The 21,082-nt window shown below is 42.9% G+C and overlaps 1 long non-coding RNA gene across 2 annotated transcripts in view; it reads left to right on the top strand.

Annotated features, from left to right (window-relative positions):
- Nucleotides 1-15,495, top strand: part of LOC147029416 (uncharacterized) — an 85,287-nt gene extending 69,792 nt beyond the window's left edge. For both annotated transcript variants that reach the window (XR_015055716.1, XR_015055715.1), the window contains exons 4-6: nt 513-600; nt 4,363-4,482; nt 15,306-15,495. This is a non-coding gene — a long non-coding RNA (uncharacterized LOC147029416). The remainder of the gene's footprint in view (nt 1-512; nt 601-4,362; nt 4,483-15,305) is intronic.
- The last annotated feature ends 5,587 nt before the right edge of the window (nt 15,496-21,082 follow it).

Raw genomic sequence — 21,082 nt, 5'->3', positions numbered from 1 at the left:
ACGGAGCTCCCGAGGATTCCGGAAGAAGCCTTCCGGGGGTGCATCGAAGCGTGGAAGAAGAGGATGGACAAGTGTGTGAGACTGGAGGGAAACTATTTTGAAGGGGACAAGCTGTGATTTCAATATATTTTTTGGAATAAAATTTCTGTGAAGTCAGTCCCGTTACTTTTTAGATGGACCTCGTATATAGTTTTTGGCCATTTCTCTCAATCTTGAGGTTGGACATACGTCACAGTCACGTGACTTCGCTTGGTAACGCGACCGCCATGTTGGCAAAGGGGAAAACAAACGCAGCACCGATCGCAGACTCACGTACATCGTGGTGTACTTGCACCCAAGGCCGAGTGATTTGTTTTTTTTCTGTCGATGTATTTCAGATAAATTGTTGATACATTGTGTTCACCCAAGTGTTTGCAATGTCATATCAATGTATAGAACATTTGTCAGGTGATGCATTGGCCAGATATCGAGCCAAAATACAGTTAATTGGCCTTGATTCTTGCCCCCACCAGTACCCCGGTGATTCGAGGATCGACAACCCGAAGGAATGGCCGAACGTGCAATACCCGGACGTATACACGTATCGAGTCATGGCACCAGGTATGTAATTCAATTTTAAACCAAGTTTTAACTGTGTATTATCAAATATTACTGCACTGGAGTGTTAATATATTATTTCAATTTTTTATGAACTCCCGAGCTGACGTGGCTAGTTAGTAATAGTTTTAATTGACCTGCCTTGTCTGTACTGTGTGATGGTGAGTCATCTGTGCTAGTTGTGGGTCACTCACTGACCCAGCAAGAATGTCAATGAATGATTAAAATATTTCTCACGTTCATGTTGTATAAATTCTGTCTTATCCCTGATTTTAATGATGTGTATGACTATGTGTATGAGCGTTGCCGTATGTGAGTGAGCATGTGTGTCTCTACATTTGGTAATGATGTAGCAGTGCGTGGCTATTTCTTGTGGCTGCTGAGTTGAAGCGCCTGGGCTGAGGACAAGACTGCGGTGAACTTAAAGGAAAGGCCGACACATTGTCATTGCATTTAGTTTGCAAGTTCTAATCCTATTAATGGCAATCAAGGGCCAAGGCATTAATGTTTTTGCCTGATGTACCATTGCTTAATTGCCCTGGTACTATTTTAATAACTAACCACAGAATATATTTTTCTTTTTAATCTCAGGAGTGTTTACACATGAGGCAATGAAAAACTACCGATCACTGGAAGCCCACAAATTTTTTTGTCTCATGGCTCTAAACCACAGAAGTCTCCTCTCTGGTTCAGTAGCCCGAGTCGGTTTGAGATAAAAGGAGAGTTCTAATTTTTTTTTGCCTTGTTATTAGTACAACTGAAAATACAGCAACTTTTCGGCATTGTTGCAAATAATAATGTACAATAAAGGCTACGAAAGAAACAAACTTGTAACAGGTACGAGTCGAGTGCCGTGCGATAGCGCTAGCGCTACCTGCATCGCTGCAACGCATAGCAGGGCGATCTGAGCGAACGAGGTACTTTGTTTTCCCCTTCGCCAGCATTGCTATGCGGACATTGCATTATGGGTCGGCGAAGTTCCCGGATGTCCGACCCCGAGAATGGTGAGAAACCACTTTAAAAATTCTCGCATCCGGATTCGGATCATCACCAAATTTTAGTGTTGCTTTCCTTGGCCAGTGAAACGCACACGCACAAAATTTCAGAACTTTTGCTTGAAAACTGTGGCCAAAAATCATGTGACAAACAAACGGATGAAAAATCACTCGTGCAGTTTCAACTTGGTGAAATGGAACAGCACTCGATGGAGCACATTCCTCTGCCAGGCTGAACACTTTATATTTTATATCCCACTGCGAGGTCGGATCTGAATCCGGACCTCAACCAAAATCAAATCGGCTTGTTGTTGTCACCGAACCATCTCATCCACCTAGTTTTGTCTCAACTCGTCCACAACTTTTTGAGATGACATGCAATGTCGTATTTTAGCCCCATCTCTCAATGGTGAAGAATGAGTTAAAAATTAAATAACTCGTAAAAGGATCTGTATTCGGATCTTTGCCAAAATTGAATCAATTCTTCCTCGTGGCATTCCAAACCTGTCCACCAAGTTTCGTGTGAGTCCATCCATAACCTTTTGAGATGTTGTGCTTTATGTCGTTTTTGGCCCTATCTCTCAATGGTGAAGAATTGCTTGAAAAAGTCTTGGATTGGGATCTGGATTCAGGTCTTCACCAAAATTAAACGTTGCTGCCTTTGGCCAGTCACCTACACACACACACACACACACACAAAATTTCAGAATGGATGCTTGAAAACTGTGTCCAAAAATCGTGTGGCAAACAAACAGATAAACACTGCAGACCAACAGATTTGGCGAAAAAATGTTTTCACCGAGTGACAAACACGACAGACCAACATACTTGGGGGGAATTTTTTTTGGCCAAGTAACAAAAGAGACAGATAGACAGACAAACAGACAGACAGACAAACGCAACAGACCAAAATATATAGTACAGTTGAGAGTAATGTACATTGGGACAGAAATGAATGCAAGAAAGACAACTCCACTGAAATGTATAAACAGAATCGACTGCTTGTGTTACTCCAACACCATTCACCCAATTGGTATCTCTGTTCATTAAACTTTGTTTCGTTCTGTTCATTTCAAAAGTGTAACGCAACAATAAATGAACAAATAAAATAATGAATGTAATTCAATGGAGTGCTTCAGTTATACTGCACAAACACACACAAACACACACGCTAACGGAGGTGGACACTTTGAGACCTGGGAAGGCTCTGTTACACCTTCCGAAATCCGCATATGGAGATAACAACCACCAACACAGGATGGCATCGAGGGGAGGCAACGCGTTTTACTGCTTCCCTCTCGCCTGGGACGGAAAAGACGCCTGGTCACCTGGGACGCCTGGTCGAATAGAACAGTTTCGAAGACAGCAAAGAGCCAACAGAACATGGCAGCTTCGATGGGAATGAGGACCATGCACGAAGCGCCCAAAATCATCCCGTTTGACATGCGTTTGGGACGCAGCATGGCCCTCCCTGCAGCTCGGTGGGATGTGCTGACCCCATGATACTGGGAGCGAAGGCTTCAGCTTTGGTGACTCCGTCTTGCCAAGGTCCACCCGTTGAGGATGAGAAAGGCCGAGTTTCATGGGATGGAGGACCGCTGATGCAATGCCCCTGTTACCAGTACACTGGCACTCATTTCACCGACCTCAGGAGGATGACAGGCTGAATCAAACCCCACCTGTAGGTAATTCAACGGTCGACAGGGACTCCAACTCAGGACCCTAAGATTCCAAGCCAGCCACCCTGACCACAAAGCCAACACCAGGCCTATTCCCCAAAATTGTTGAGGCAGCAAGGCACTGGTCGTGTCCCAAAACAGCAAATGCTCCACAAGTTGTCAGCAACAAGCATCATCTGACACACAAACGCATCGTCTTTGCCTCTGATCACCAGTTATTGGCTGAGGTTGCATTCAGGGAGAATAAATGAAACAAAAGGAGCAACTCTGACCATAAATGCAACATGACGCTGACGTCATGCGCATACCTGATGGAAGCACATCACCTACAAACGAGAATGGCATCGTGTCGCACTCAGGTCTTTGAAGACCAAGATTTATGGTCACAAACTCACAAATATATGAAAGCAGAGCCACCGATCCAGATTTCACCCTTATTATGGGCTCGTCAGGATGACAGACTGCCAAACCATTTATATGTGACCAAATCCTAACTGGTGATTAGCGGGGCACAGACAATGCATTCGTGTGGGAGACGACACTTGCTGTGAACATGTCGTGTAGCATTTGCTGCAGTGAGACTCGACCTGTGCCTTGCTGCCTCGTCAAGTTATAGGATTCGATTTCTTTTGAAATCAAATGAACATGTTCCTAAGTTTGCACCAATTGAGCAGGTTTATGAGCAAAAATAAATATCGCAGAAAAATCGTACAAGTTACTACTGAGTTTGAATTTTGCATTGATTCCTGAAAATTAATACCCTGAATGTTTTTGTTTTAACTTAAACATCAACAAAGGATAAGAAAAGCCTGTTCGGTCAATTTCGTTAACTTCAATTAAACTGCATTTTGGTTCACATCTGCAATGGTCTAGTTCTCTTTAGTTGCCAGATCTACAATGTCATCTCTGACAATGATATAGCTTGCATTGAGGAATGTTTAGGATATTCACATGTGTATGTATTCACACCATTGGGGATGGATCATCGGCTTAAAGATCCAGAGGTTTTAACAAAATCTGATCTATTAAGTACAATAAGTTTTCTGACAAAGGAACATAATCAGTGGTTTGCCATTGCTTTCCTTGCAAAGGTGCCAGGCTGGATTTTGGAATCGGGACGAGGTCTTTGCCCAAATGAGTGCTGGCGATTGTGACACGGTGAAAGCACCCTCAACGATACGACACCCTGGCCTCAGAATATCTTGGCAAAGGTTTGTGGTTAGAATCGAACACAGACAAATAAATGGTGTGTACGCATCCTTTGAGTTGCCCTATTCGTCGTGTTGACATGATGAAAACTCGAAAGAGCCCAAGGACACGATCACACAAACTGGTATTTTATTACACAATGCTACTCTGTTTGACACATGATGGTGTTACAACCCAAGCAATTAACCTTTTCAAAATCAGCTCAGGCAATGACTCAATCCTTGCAGATGATATAGCTGTACGAGTGTGTGTGTGTGTGTGTGTGTGTGTGTGTGTGTGTGTGTGTGTGTGTGTGTGTGTGTGTGTGTGTGTGTGTGTGTGTGTGTGTGTGTGTGTGTGTGTGTGTGTGTGTGTGTGTGTCTCCCCGTCCTCCAAAACCATGAAACCCAGTGGCCTCAAACTTTACATCCATTCAAAGGGAATTTCAAAATTTAAACTGTGTAATTAATCTTAGCAGCAGTTCTGATTGCTAAAAAAAAAACAAGTGTTCATTTGTTTAATTCACACATTGTTTAATCCTCCGCACATCTCTGGACGGTGTTAAGTATGACCCAGCCAGCCGTTCCTTATTAACCATTTGTTGGAGTGCTTGATAGTGGTGGGCGGAATCGATTCCATAGTACTCGATTCCAACCGTGGAATCAAAAGGAATCGAGAAGTGAACTGGAATCGACTTTGATCCCGAGTCATTCTGATTTCAGAGAAAGAAGCGGGTTTTTTTTCAGTGAAAATTATTTTCATCCCTGTTTGGCATTTTCTGGTTACACATGGCCTGGTATGTATTACTTGAAAAGAAACACACCACTGGGATGTCCCATTTGCAATATAGCAGCAAAAGCAAGTCACTTGCAAACTAAACATGCACCAAGGGCATATTCCTTTGAAATGAATCGCAAGACATTTGGAGTTGGACAGTAAATCATGCTGATTGCTTTGCTAATGGACAAGTAGGCAATACATCCACTGATAAAAATTTTGACATGTCGTTCAAAAGGTCCAGAAGTGCAGTTTGGAACTATTTTGGGAAGGTTAAAGAAGACATTCCGAAAGTTGCATGCTAACTTTGTTCAATAGACATTGCTCATCACTGTAATATGTCAAATATGTTAAAATATTTGAAAACCAAACACCAGATAGAGTAGCGATTGGTGACGGTTGTGAATGTGGATTCAAGGAAACCAAAGTCTGCAACAGCAACAATTCACTTTTGCAATTGACGATTAAAAGCACTTTCGCCCCAGTAATGCCCTCAGTATGCTGCCTTCCCTGCTCCCCTCAGGCTGCCTTCACTGCTCCCCTCAGGCTGCCTTCCCTGCTCCCCTCAGGCTGCCTTCCCATCTTCCCTCATGCTGCCTTCCCTTCTCCCCTCATGCTGCCTTCCCATCCCTTCCCCTTCCCTCATGCTGCTTTCCCTACCCCTCTCCTCATGCTGCCTTCTCTTCCCCTCCTCACATGCTGATATCCCTTCCCTCCCCTCATACTGCCTTCCCTTCCCCTCCCTTCATGCTGACTTCCATTCCCCTCCCCTCATGTTGCCTTCCCTTCTCCCCTCATGATGCCTTCCCCTCCTCACATGCTGATATCCCTTTCCCTCCCCTCATACTGGCTTCCCTTCCCCTCTCTTCATGCTGACTTCTGTTCCCCTCCCCTCATGTTGCCTTCCCTTCTCCCCTCATGATGCCTTCCCTTCCCATCACATTGCCTTCCCTTCGCCTCCCCTCATGCTGCCTTCCCTTCACCTCCCCTCATGCTGCCTTCCCTTCACCTCCCCTCATGCTGCCTTCCCTTCACCTCCCCTCATGTTTCTTCCCCTCACCTCCCCTCATACTGCCTTCCCATCTTCTCCCCTCTTCTCCCCTCACATTTCTTTCCCCTCCCCTCACACTGCCTTCCTTGATCTCCCTCCCTCCTCACTCCCCCATCCCTTCTTGCTCCCACTCCCTCCTCTCTCTCCCCCCCTTCCCCTCCTCTCTCTCTCTCTCTCTCTCTCTCTCTCTCTCTCTCTCTCTCTCTCTCTCTCTCTCTCTCTCTCTCTCTCTCTCTCTCTCTCCCTTTCTTCTCTCTCTTCTCTCTCTCTTCTCTCTCTCTCTCTCTCTCTCTCTCTCTCTCTTCTCTCTCTTCTCTCTCTCTCTCTCTCTCTCTCTCTCTCTCTCTCTCTCTCTCTCTCTCTCTCTCTCTCTCTCTCTCTCTCTCTCTCTCTCTCTCTCTCTCTCTCTCTCTCTCTCTCTCTCTCTCTCTCTCTCTCTCTCTCTCTCTCTCTCTCTCTCTCTTCTCTCTCTCTCTCTCTCTCTCTCTCTCTCTCTCTCTCTCTCTCTCTCTCTCTCTCTCTCTCTCTCTCTCTCTCTCTCTCTCTCTCTCTCTCTCTCTCTCTCTCTCTCTCTCTCTCTCTCTCTCTCTCTCTCTCTCTCTCTCTCTCTCTCTCTCTCTCTCTCTCTCTCTCTCTCTCTCTCTCTCTCTCTCTCTCTCTCTCTCTCTCTCTCACTCTCCACTCTCCACTCTCCTCTCTCTCTCTCTCTCTCTCTTCTCTCTCTCTCTCTCTCTCTCTCTCTTCTCTCTCTCTCTCTCTCTCTCTCTCTCTCTCTCTCTCTCTCTCTCTCTCTCTCTCTCTCTCTCTCTCTCTCTTCTCTCTCTCTCTCTCTCTCTTCTCTCTCTCTCTCTGTCTCTCTGTCTTCTCTCTCTCTCTCTCTCTCTCTCTCTCTCTCTCTCTGTTCTCTCTCTCTCTCTCTCTCTCTCTGTTCTCTCTCTCTCTCTCTCTCTCTCTCTCTCTCTCTCTCTCTCTCTCTCTCTCTCTCTCTCTCTTCTCTCTCTCTCCTCTCTCTCTCTCCTCTCTCCTCTCTCTCTCTCTCTCTCTTCTCTCTCTCTCTCTCTCTCTCTCTCTCTCTCTCTCAATCTCTCTCTCTCTCTCTCTCTCTCTCTCTCTCTCTCTCTCTCTCTCTCTCTCTCTCTCTCTCTCTCTCTCTCTCTCTCCCTCTCTCTTCTCTCTCTTCTCTCTCTTCTCTCTCTTCTCTCTCTTCTCTCTCTCCTCTCTCTCTCCCTCTCCAACCCCTCTCTCTTTCTCTCACCCCCTCTTTTTGTCCCCTTCATAAAATGTGACCTGCTTTGCGTTTTTGCATTTGTTTTGCAGGTGTATTCATGTTTCTTTTTCGTGGTTTTTCACAGTTTTTCACATTTCCGCTGATGTATTCTCGGTTTTTCATGAGCATATTCCCGGTTATTTTGACCCGCTTCTGCATTCGTGGCCTTGTGCTTCATGCGTTTGCGGTTTTTCACGGGATTTTTTTTATTTTCCCTTGTGAATCGCAAACATATACCGCTTTTCCCATTAAAACAATGCCCCGTCATTCGCAAATTCGACATTCATGGCATTTTTCAGGAACGTTTCCTCCCCCCCCCCCCCCCCCCGTGAATGTCTGAGACTGACAGTTCATTTAATGTCAACTCGCATTGGTTTTCTCATTCAATGATAAACTTCACATTTTGAAATTTTGCATTGTCATTCTCATCGTAGCAATGATTATAGCAGCGGCTCCAATGTCCTTGATATCCTTGGTGACTTTCCTCATATTCATGCTTACACACAAATATGCCATCTTGCTTGGTCAGAAAAAAAACAAAAGGAAAACAGCACCAAACAAAGCGTTCACTGATCTGTGTTACTTTGCACAGAGATTTGCAGGCCTTGTGTGGCCACTGCTGTGGATTGTACAATAAAACAGCATAAATCTGCTGTCTCAACCAAATCCATAAGTTTTCATTGAGGGCCATTTTCATCACGGGTGGGTGGAACGTGTGGTGTCATTTTAAGACCATCAGCTTGATACCCTGGTATTATTTCACAAATGGCAGTGCTGCACTCTTATATTTTAAGAGGCAGGATGCTGTCAATGTGATGATCATCCAGCAGGTTTGTGTTGGGATGACATTTGAAGAGTTATTTAATATTGGTGGAACAAGTTATGAGATTTATTTTCTCTTCTGGTGATTGATCGAGGTTTAAGGATTTGATTTATTACAGCTCTTGTTGTCTGAAGTCTGATGTACACGTACAACAAAGGAGTAATATTCTGCTGCCGTTCTTTCATGTCAAACAAGGGCATCGGTGACTGTTAATTAAAACCATCACAGAAATATGCAGTCAATTCCAGCATATTCCAGAAAGTAAGATGTATTGCTCAAAGGGGAAATGTGTGTGTGAAGGTGAAATGGAGTCCTCCCAGGTCTCAAAGTGTCCACCTCCTTTTTGGAAAAGGTGGGGGGAGAGGGGTGGTCACGATTCATGGATCAAGTTGTGAAGTTTTCTTGTTCTCAAAGTTTTGTTCTGAGGGCTCTTTTCAGTTTTGCACACAATTTCCTGAACCATAATCCCTCACTACTTTTTACCACGCACCACCCTCTGTGTGGCACACATGCAGACAAGACGATTCTTGAGCTGACATTTCCCTACTTATACATCGACATGGCTATCTACTCCAACACGGACCATGCTATTCGATACATCCCTATCTGTTCTATGGTAATATCTAACCACCCCCATAAACATAACAATATAATGCTCTTATTAAAAATCGGTACCTTCCAGGTGACTTAGAAAGCTGAATTTTTGTGCCGATGGACATCGAAGCTGGTACACTGAGAAAAAAAAAAATCACCGAATCGTCAGACAACATCCATAAATTAAAATAAATAAATGAAAAAAAATCAAATGCAGGTGAGCGACCGAAGACAATGTGTAAGCACGCCCGACTTGTATAAATAATACTTCTCAATGCAACAAAAATATCTGTAATTGTACACGGAAAGAACTAAAAAAAAATGATAAAATTAATCAAACCAACAACAACGTGTTATAAGATCTTTTTTCATGCGTATCACTCATTTTATTATTCTTTTTATTATTTATTTGCTTCTTTTTTTTTAATTTCTCTTTTTTTTTCTTTTCTTCTTTTTCAAAACTTCATTTTACCTCCTCATTGAAGTCCACAGACAAACATGCAATATGTTTGTGAAGTACAACATGCAATCTTTTGATTGAACTCATCAGTGAAGTGAGACGTCAGCACAGCTCGTGAAAACAAAATTACAGAGATAGCTAAACTTTTCGTTCTTTTATATTTCACTTGCAAATACAACCCGTCGCTTCGCTGATGGGGGTAGTAAGGGGAGGGAGAGAGAAGAGGGAGCTGAGAAGAAAGAGAGGGCAGGCAGGGTTGGGGGAGAGAGGATGCAGGGGAGGGATAGAGAAGGGAGGGGAGGGGAGAGGATCGAGGGAAGGGAGGGGAGAGGACAAAGATAGGGGAAGCTAGGAAGTGAGGGGGGGAGAGTGACACCTAACCAAACTTTGCTACATACTGTGGGAGGGAGGATGCAAGGATGGGTTGAGAGGGAAAGACACAGAGATAGAGTGAGGGGGTGGGGGGAGGAGGAAAAAAAAACAGTGAGGTGAGAGGTGGAGGTGGCATTAGCAAAAAAAATTATATGTTCTGCTTAAAGACTGAACACAGACACACACACACACACACACACACACACACACACACACACACACACACACACACACACACACACACACACACACACAAACTCATGTCAGAACAGCTGTACACACAATGACACAACAGAGTTTGGAAAGTAATCCGCTGGCATATCTGCAATAACTTTATGTCCCAGTTCCAGAAAATTTGTGGGAATATGAACCAAAAGTAGTCACTGAAAACATGGAAGTACCGACCGCTCACGTATGAACTAATGATCCCATTGAGCGTGAACATTGAAAACAAAGCGTTGCGACCAGATATCATACTTAGGCACAAAATTACTGGTATTAACACCTCAATTAGCAATGTCATCTTCTCTTTTTTGTACCTCACTATGCAGAAATCAAGAAAATGACGAAATACCAAGACCTCAAGAATGAAGTGAAAATATCTTGGAAGCTGAAGAATGCCAAAGCCGTACCAGTGATAGCTGGACCTGAAGGAATGATGACAAAGAACCTCATGGAGATATTAAAAACCATCCCTGGGAATATTCCAACAAACGAACTACAGTTGGAAGCTGTCCGGTACTCAGTGACAATCCTGAAGAGAGCCCTCGGCACAAAACTTTGAGAACAGAAAACTTCACAGCTTGGTCCATGAATCGTGACCCCTTACAGGAATGAAGGTGGATAATTTGAGCCCACCCTAGGAGGACTCCATTCCACATTGTGAAACCCACATATGAAGATACCAATCAACGACATACACACATGGAGGTGGATACTTCGAGACGTGGTAGGTCTCTGTTTCACCTCTTCAAACCCACCAACCACATGTGGAGATAGCAGGCAACAACAGCAACTTGAATGTACACACACACACACACTCACACACACACACACACACACACGTACACAGATTTTGAGACCTGGGGCAGGAGAATTTATAACCCATGTTATCTTTCTGACAAAGGTATGCCTGCATGTATGAATGCTCAGACATGCAGTGACCTTTGCACCCCACCAGTCGGCTCACTCTGAATCTGATTTGTACATTCTAGTCCTCTCAAAAGAGGGGATGGGGGTGGGGGACCAAGACCAAGAGAGAGAGAGAGAGAGAGAGAGAGAGAGAGAGAGAGAGAGAGAGAGAGAGAGAGAGAGAGAGAGAGATAGATAGATAGATAGATAGATAGATAGATAGATCGATAGATAGATAGATCAGTGTCGGAAAGAGGAAGAGAGGGTATGGTTGGGAGTGAGAGGCATGAGGGATTCCGGCAGATATGACACCCAGTTTATCGTCCATCTGAGAGATGACACACACCGATGAATCACCCTGCCAGTGAAGCATCGGGAAATCATTTTATAGCTGGGTCGCGATTCAAATCCAGGCTACACAGAGCGAGCATGCGTACTTCATAGCTTTCCTACCATGGTGTGGTGATTCATTATTTCATAACTGAAAAGACTTTTTTTTTTACTCATTGTGATGAAATAATTTATTTTGCCTTCCTACCTCCATTGTAGAACCGTGGTATCACCATTAAAACTTGAAGAACATGTGCCAAGTGGCTTCACCAAGCACTCCACGGTTGAAGAACGTTTTAAAAGCGAAACGTTTAATTATTTTCATTTGTTGTTATCTCTTCTGAAGTGATGGGTTGTATCCTGGAAGAACGCACAAAAAGGGGAAACGTCCTGGAAAATAAAATTTCACATTTTCAGCGAGCCAGCCATCGCCTGTTGCACTGCAGACCAACACATGGCCAATGCAGGCAAGTGACCCCTGAACTTTGTGAAAGTCGATTTATGTACAGTATTCAGTGACAGTGTGAATATTGTTGAGCACTCACCAAGTGGCTTAAGCACTCCAATGAAACGGTTGATAAGAAATGGTTCGCTTGGCACGCGAATAGCAATCACCGAACCGTAATAGAAAACGCACACCTCTCGGAGACGCCAAAAATATGAAATATGGACAAATGAAAACTTTTCTTGGAGTCGGAACTACTTGTGAGTTCGTTTCTGGAGCTTAAATTTTGAAATTCTGCTTAATTTAAGAGATTCTCACGGTGATCGCACGTGAGGAAATTAAATAAAGCAAAAAATGCCGACGTCTCCAGGCATTTATACGAAGTGCAATTTTCCCAGCGATTCGTGGCCATGATGAACAGGCATTCGATAATATGAGTGAGGAAAGTGGGGGAAAAAAACTTTATTGTTAAGAAATCGTTGCGGCCTGTTCCAAGTCAAGGCATCGTTGAGCAGGCCGACAACATGGCGGCTTCAGACCCCAGCGAGGTTACCCAGGAAACGCCTTAAGACCCCATCCAGAAAGTTGACTGAGGATGAGCCTGATACAGGATAGAATTAAATAATGCCGTTCATCATCTTCAAAATGAGTGTTTTCATTCACCCAAACATCCAATTTTCACTCTTGCACTTCCTTGGAGTTTTCTTAGTATGCATGCAAAGTTTCCGGCTGCTTGGTTTCATGGTTTTGGAGTTATGGCGGAGGACACTGACACACACACACACACACACACACACACACACACACACACACACACACACACACACACACACGTATAGATATGTAAGAACGTGAACATTTGTAAATAAGAATTTCAAATAAATTTCCCATTTTGAACCTGTCGAGAAACATTGCTGTCCCCAGTGCTTGAAACAGTAATTATGAAAGTTGCAATTACACAGGACAAGGTTCTGGGAGATGTGCCACGTTAAAATGCTGTTTCATTCTGGCATTTTGTTGGAAAGCAGAGCACATCAAACGACCTTTTATGATGTCTTGAATGGGTATAATTTCAAACCAAAGTCACTCAAAAGCATTTATTATATGTGGGAATGAGGCTCACTGTGTTTCTTATTTGCTTCTGACTTGGGATTAGTTGCTCTTCATATTGATGTTTTTTGCATGTTGCGATGTGATTTGCTTCATGTGGTAGTCTGTCGCCGTGTCAATATGAGAGGTTCAAGGAATCAATGGGATTCCAGTAGGATGACCACCAGCGATACCCATGGCACATTTGAATAGCTGATGTTCATTGCACAGTACTTTGTAGTTCACAGTCTGTGACACAGTGGAAATGTGGAAAATAGAGAACAAACCATACCTGAATGTCATTTCTGGGGCCACCAAATTGGTAATAAAGCTGTACTGCTGATGACTAGCCTGGTGTTGGCTTAGCAATTTTCAGGACTTAAGGTAGTTTCATTTCAAGTTTCGTTACTACTTAAGGTAGTAATGGTACATTGCACTTTCAGTTTCAGGACTTGGTATCTTCGGGTCTTGAGTTTGAGCCCCTGCCGGTCGTTGAAATAACACCAGGTGGGGTTGACTTGGCGTGTCATCCTTTCGAGGAAGGCGAAATGAGTCCCAGTATACTGGAGTTCTTACCATTTGGAGTAACCCACGTCGACCCTTCCACAACTACTCCTTGCCAATGAAACTGCCTTGGCAGCTCTATGTGCCTTCACAGCACAAAAGGAATGGTATATTATAATTATTAATGCTTATGACTGTAATTGGTTGAAGTGGTCTGTGGGATCTCCTGTGTTTTCTTCATATATCAATATCCTTCATTGTCGACTTTGGAATTTTGTCCAGAAGATGCAGCAAACTTTGAGTCCATCCATCCATTGGGACCATATTCTGCGCAGAGCGTTGGTGCTGCCTCAGCAGTCTCCTTGGCTATTGGGCACAATCCTGGATGGGTTGCCACTCCGACACAGTATACCAGCATACTGGCACTCACTTTGCCAACCTCGGAAGGATGACAGGCCGAGTTAACCCCATCTGGTATTTATTCAACAGCTGAGCAGGATTTGAACTCAGGACCCGAGGATCCAAAGCCCACGACCCTAACCAATAAGCCAACACCAGGCGCAAAGACCAATCTAACCGATTAAAACACTACTCTTCCCCAATATGGATGCTTTCAAACATGGAGAGATATAGTTATGCTACCTGTTCATCATCTGGAACCATAGCTTTGTTTCTTTGATTCTTGTTCAGGATTGTTTTCTTGGCATGAACAGAAGTGGGTTGCCATTGCCTTCTTCCGGGCATTGTCTATATGAAGTGGGTGATCCTCGATTTTGTTCTCAATAAAAGAATCCTCTGCATGGCATCAAGACCATACAACCATCACTGGCAATATGTGCTAGCTGCTTGCATGGTCATCTACCACCTGCTCACATGGCTTCACATAACCATGATTGGAAGGCTAAAATGGAGTAGCACCCCTTGCCCAATGGTAGCCCATGGGTTAACAACTGGAAAGGCCACCATTCTTTAAAAAGGATTGTTGCATTAGACCCTTAGCCTTTGGTTTCAAAACCTGAATTGCAAGGCAATGGCAGATTTGGATTCAGAGTTTCCTTCTCCGAGATGTGCTGCCCACCAAGACTAACAAGCCCCATTTACCCAAAAGGATGAAACTACAGCCATAATATTCCTGCTGTAACACAGAAGCATTATGGTGATTGGGGGCCAATGAAGATAGGAAATGTTGCAGCTCATTTTACAATGTTAATCTGACCAGGGGCTATCTCACCATGTTCTTGGCTTATGGTGACGGCCTGAACATGCAGCTGCAGAAGATAAATGCTGGTTTTCTGCAGCATGTGACACTCGCTGGCATGATGAGACACAAGGGATGTGGGGCTGGATTGTGTGAGGAACATGGTGGTGCTAGACTTGGCAGAACACCATATATATATATATATATATATATATATATATATATATATATATATATATATATATATATATATATATATATATATATATATATATATATATATATATATATATATATATTCTTCTTCTTCTTTCAGCTGCTCCCGTTAGGGGTCGCCACAGCGGATCATCCGTATGATCCGCATAGTGATTTGGCACATGTTTTACGCCGGATGCCCTTCCTGACGCAACCCTGGTCGCCTCTTACGACACACAGGGATAATATATATATATATATATATATATATATATATATATATATATATATATATATATATATATATATATATATATATATATTACTCTCTCAAAACTGGACTGGCTGTACAATAAATTATGATCGTGGTATAAAGGTCATTGTTTTGTCTTAGTTTATCTCCTTTGAAATTGCAAAGCAAGAAATCTTCCAAAATATCCAGTGCAGGATTGAGAAAAGATGAATGGCCCTAAACCAAGGATGGAATTTAGAATTAGGTCTGGCTACCAGCACATTAAGGTCTCTTCTTTTCAAAACGTATCACAGGATGTTTGAAATCCATAATGAAGTGCAAGCAAACAGTAATGCTCGTTTTGAATCCCTTCACAAGGACAGAACACTCATTGATACAACGTTCAACGTGCAATGCACCAGGATGGCAATCTACAGTCCAATCGATCTGGGAATTGAGGCCAGCCTTGACAGGTAAGTACGCTACCTCTGATTTATCCTGTAAGCCCTTTTGTTAGATGTACATTTCTGAAGCTAAAACAAGTGAAGTAAGTTATTTATAAATCGCAAACGAGGAGAGGCAAAATACGATGAAGGTTACACGCCGATCACACTGATCGAACATACATTTTAATTGTCATGCACAGTAATGTTATCATCCCTTGACGAAGTGATCTTTCATCAAGTTTTACAGGAAAATAATAAAAGCGTTTGTCTGCACCAACGTTGTGAGGATGATTCGAATTTCTTGAGATACTTGGAATAGAAAAGACCATGGCAATGTGTTTGTTTGGTTTTTGCAAGAGGAAATGCAAGAAAAAAAAGATGAATGCACATTGTTAACAAACTGGAGTCATATTTTCTTACAGTGACCCCCTCTTGGTTAAAAAAACCCCCCAAAATCCAGGTTTTCCACCCAACTCCCAAATGTCGAATTGCCTTCTCGGCGAGGTTCAATTGGTGTCTCCTCTCCAGGGCTTCAGCAAGCGGTGCACCTCCATCTCATGTCAGCCCCATCATTACACGTCATCTCTTATACCCCTTGTTAATCCTACCAAACCCAACCCTCATTGTTTCGTCCATATGTGGCCCCACTTCCTTTCTGTTTCCACACTCTTCCATAACCCTAAATGTTCTATTCTGATCCTGATGTGCCATACTCTGTTACAGAGCATCGGTGCTGCCGAGCAGTTGATTGGCAAGGGTTACACTCGTTGGTTTCCCATTGTCTTCTCTGCAGTAGTTAGGGCAGGGATTTGGAATTGGGCCATGGTGGTGGTGATAGCTCACCGACTCTTTGCGAAGGACACTGTGGAATCTTTAAAGTCGACCAACTAAAGCAGCAGACGGGACATCCAGTTTAACTTCCATCCGAGGGACAGCACACGCGTTGATGAATCACTCTGCCTGTGAAACCCTCGGGATGACAGTTTATAGCTGGGTTGGGATTCAAACCCAGGCTCAACAGCTTAGACGTGCGTGTGCATTCCTCGGCCATCCAACCAGCCTCTCGCCACACACTGATTCTTTCCCATTCTGTTCATCTCCAAACCATTGCATGCTTTTGTGTTATTCTTTCTTTCGTGTGTGTGTGTATGTGTGTGTGTGTGTGTATGTGTGTTTGTGTGTATACATTTATATATATATATATATATATATATATATATATATATATATATATATATATATATATATACATATATATTATCCCTGTGTCGTAAGAGGCAACCAGGGTTGCGTCAGGAAGGGCATCCGGCGTAAAACATGTGCCAAATCACTATGCGGATCACACGGATGATCTGCTGTGGCGACCCCTAACGGGAGCAGCCGAAAGAAGAAGAAGATATATATATATATATATATATATATATATATATATATATATATATATATATATATATATATATATATATATGTATGTCTATATTAATATTTCGGCACACCCCTTTCTTTGTTCCACCATCAGATTTTTGTTACTGCATGAAATGAAACAAGATTTGGCACATATACTAATGATATTATTATCTTCCTCAAGAGGCCCCTCAAAATTCGTTTTGATGCATTTTCACAAACTCCAACCGATTCCATTCAAATTCGGTACGATTATGGCTTTTGGTCCAACTTAGGTCATTGGCTATAAATATTTTCCACAACACTTCCGATATTCGAAAAAAATCGATAAATCGATATCCCTTATGGGATTTTCCATTCAAATCCACTCAAGTTTAAGGCCTACGGGGGACGCAAATTTCCACTTTGCCCCGGGCGCTGTTTACCTCCGCTACGCCAAGGTGTTGGGGTTAGCGTTTGGGTTTGGGTTAGGGTTAGCTACCCTAACACTAACCCTAACAGCTAACCCTAACCCTAACCCAAAAGCTAACCCTAACTCTAACCCTAACCGCTAACCCTAACCCCTAACCCTAACTGCAACCCTAACCCTAACCGCTAACCCCTAACCGCTAACCGCTAACCGCTATTCAGGAAATTTGCAAGAAAGCCCGGGCAACACCAGGCTTTATTGCTAGCCCGAACAACGCCGGGCATTACTACTGGTATATATATATATATATATATATATATATATATATATATATATATATATATATATATATATATATATATATATATATATATATATATATATATATATATATCTCCCACCCTCCCCTGTATTCTTTGGTAGTTTGTAAACCAACTGCCCTTTGTCGTTCACTTCCTCCATGGGTCTAAACCCTTAAATACGAAGCTATATCCACACAATACATGAAACCAAAAACCCTTGCACAGCTCCTAAAGCAGATAAACATGGTTTTAATTTATTTTTCAATATTATACAGGGGGGGGGGGGGTCAAAGGTCATCAGGTTTCAAAATTAAAGTTTCTCGCCGACCAAACATTTATACTGTTCTGTTTATCAATCAATTGACAGCACAAAAATACCTTGTCATAACTCCTTCAGACAAGAGCAAAGCGTAAACGGTCTGGCGTCTTGATTTCTTAATTTGGCAAGCGTTCATATCTCCACGTGTTGGTGATTCACCTTGGGTTGTCATGGAAGCCTTTTTGAAAACGAGGTCACACTGACGTTTTTCGAATTATAATCTTTTTTGCAAAGTGATTAAATTCTCATTTTAACCTTTTTTTGTCTAATCAGTAAACCTTGATTGTGTTAATGATGGTACGAGGTTTTCAAGAGAACAGTTTGGATTTTCTATGGGTCAAAGGTCAAAATCACCCACAACATGGGATTGACAACTTCGGATTTCTAGAGTACAGATTGTGTGCATACCCTATAAATCTTTTTTCGTTTGAATGCTTGATGAGTGCAAATTGGGAGAGAAATTGATGCCTGGTGTTAGCTTAATGGTTCGGGTGGTGGACTTGGGATCCTGGGATCCTGAGTTCAAATCCCACTCAGCTATTGAATTAATACCAGGTGGGGTTGACTCTGCTTGTCATCCTTCCGAAGTCAGCAAAATGAGTGCCAGCTTACTGGTATACTGTGTCGGAGTGGCGACCCATCCAGGATTGTACCCAATAGCCAAGGAGACTGCTTCGGCAGCACCAACGCTCCACACAGAGTATGGTCCCCAATGGATGGATGGGGGAGAGATTTGGATTCACTTGCAAATATCTGCAATTCCAGGTGAAGAAGCTTTTCGATATGTAACAATCAAGCTCATCTGACAAAGCTCAGTTGGATAAATCCGAAGCTGTTATCAATAATTTATATGGGAATTGGTATGCTATTGGTTGAAGTGTATGGTTGCCTGGTGCGGTGGCCTGCAAGCTAGTCCAGTGATGAGTCCATGTCTGGCTCGTTAATATGTCCAATTAGTGCAATAAATGCTGGCAATTGTGTCAAGTCATGACAAATATTGTGGGAAGAACCTTGTTACAGCTCAACGCAGGAGGACGTCAAATCCATGAGTTTAATCTCTGATGGATCATTCGTTCGCTCTTCAGTGTAAATTATCTTGAAATGGAAGTATGAAGGCAATGAATGTAGCACACGTCCTCCTGTTGTGATGGTGCTATCAGTCCAGTGTGGAATATTTTGGTGATTTGACGATTATTGTACACTCTAGATCTACGGCGCAGTTGGAATGCACATTTCCCAAGATGAGTGTGCGTGCCTTCGTCGTGATAGAACGTTTCATTTAGCTCAGCATGTACGGTATTTCACCTTGCTAAACAAAGGTATTAACGTTTAAAGACATGTCTGCATGAACCCCAAAAACTGACGACTGTGAATGAAAGAAATCGTTTCGACAAAACTTGTGATGACAAATTTTCTTTTAAGTCATATTACAACCTTGCGGCATTGGATAAAGGAAACCATTAGGCTTTCATTTATCAGAGTTCCAGAGTTTTTCCATTTCTTTATCTTTATAATATTTAAATACTAGTAGATACAACCCGTCACTTCGCTGACAGGGATATTGGGGAGGGGGGGGAGGGAATGAGGAGGCAGGGGAAGGAATAGAGGAGGAAGGGAGGGAGAGAGAGAAAGAGAGGGATAGGGGTGGGAGAGAGAGGGAGGGATACGGGTGGGAGAGAAAGAGAGAGAGAGAGAGGGATATGCGTAGAGAGAGAGAGAGAGGGATCGGGGTGGGAGAGAGAGGGAGGGATAGGAATGGGAGAGAGAGAGGGGGATATGGGTGGGAGAGAGAGAGAGAGAGAGAGAGAGAGAGAGAGAGAGAGAGAGAGAGAGAGAGAGAGAGAGAGAGAGAGAGAGAGAGAGAGAGAGAGAGATATGGGTTGGCGAGAGAGAGAGATATGGGTTGGAGAGAGAGGGATATGGGTGGGAGAGAGAGGGATAGGGGTGGAAGAGAGAGAGGGGGATGGGAGTGGGAGGGGGAGAGAGAGAGAGAGAGAGAGAGAGAGAGAGAGAGAGAGAGAGAGAGAGAGAGAGAGAGAGAGAGAGAGAGAGAGAGAGAGAGAGAGAGAGAGAGAGAGAGAGAGAGAGAGAGAGAGAGAGAGAGAGAGAGAGAGAGAGAGAGAGAGAGAGAGAGAGAGACAGACAGACAGACAGACAGAGGCAGAGGGGTGGGACAGGAGTGAGAGAGGCAGAGGGTTGGGATCGGGGTGAGAGAAGCAGAGGGGTGGGATATGGGTGAGAGAAGCAGAGGGTTGGGATAGCGGTGAGAGAGACAGAGGGGTGGGATAGAGGTGAGAGAGACAGAGGGGTGGGATGGGGTGAGAGAGGCCCCACTCTTTGTCTTTTGTAATTCCTGTGAATAAAATGAACCTAAAATGTCTTCCCCCTTTAAACCGCATAATTTGTAAATCCAAGGAACTGCACCGACGACATCAACAATTTAAAAAAGTTCATTTGTCCCTCGCTTAGTAGAACCTTTCTCAAAATGAGATTTCCACCTATATATTCTTACTATATCACCAACTTTGAACTTAGGCTCTCTGGCATTAATCTCTTTTTCATATTTTAATTTTGTAAATGTATCTGATGGTTTAATTTTCGTTGAGGTATGAATCGTATCATTATACTTATCTACAATGTCCTGAATTAAAGATAACCATTGTTGAGAACCGAGTTGAGTGAATTTTTTAAATAGTCTCTTTTAAAGTGCGATTAAAATGCTCAATAACAACCGCTTTTCCTTCAAAAAGGTGCTGTATAATGTAATGTTGTTATTTTAAAGAAAATTCACAAATGTTTTGTTGAAGAACTCTACCCTCAGCAGTCCACAATTTTTTCGGTATTCTCTTGCTTTTATTAAATATCTGTTGAAAGGCTAACATAAGAGTATTACCTGTTTTGTTTTTTAAAGGGACAACCCACGCATATCGACTCCTCAAATCAATAACGGTTAAAGCATACTTGTACCCCTTATCATAATTGAGTTCAATCAAATCAGCGGACCAGATATAATCAACTTCCTTGGAATAAACCTTCCTTCTCTGAAACTTTGTGATTATTGGTTTATGGAATTCATCAGCTAATTGCTCTTAAATCTTAATGACATCATTAGAGCCTATAAGTTTTTTGAATTTCCAAGCCCAAGTTTCAATTTTGCACTGATCATCTTCACGATGAACCGATCAACTTTTTCTCTCAAGGTTGGATTTTGTATCAGAGACAAATTACACAACATTTCTCTATCGGCTTCATGCTTTTCTTGCAACGTCGTGCTA

The sequence above is a fragment of the Eptatretus burgeri genome, chromosome 3 (genome assembly GCF_056783735.1).
Source record: "Eptatretus burgeri isolate ZD-2024b chromosome 3, Ebu_testis_v1, whole genome shotgun sequence".
Lineage (NCBI taxonomy): Eukaryota > Metazoa > Chordata > Myxini > Myxiniformes > Myxinidae > Eptatretus > Eptatretus burgeri.
This window is presented reverse-complemented; position numbering and strand designations above follow the sequence as displayed.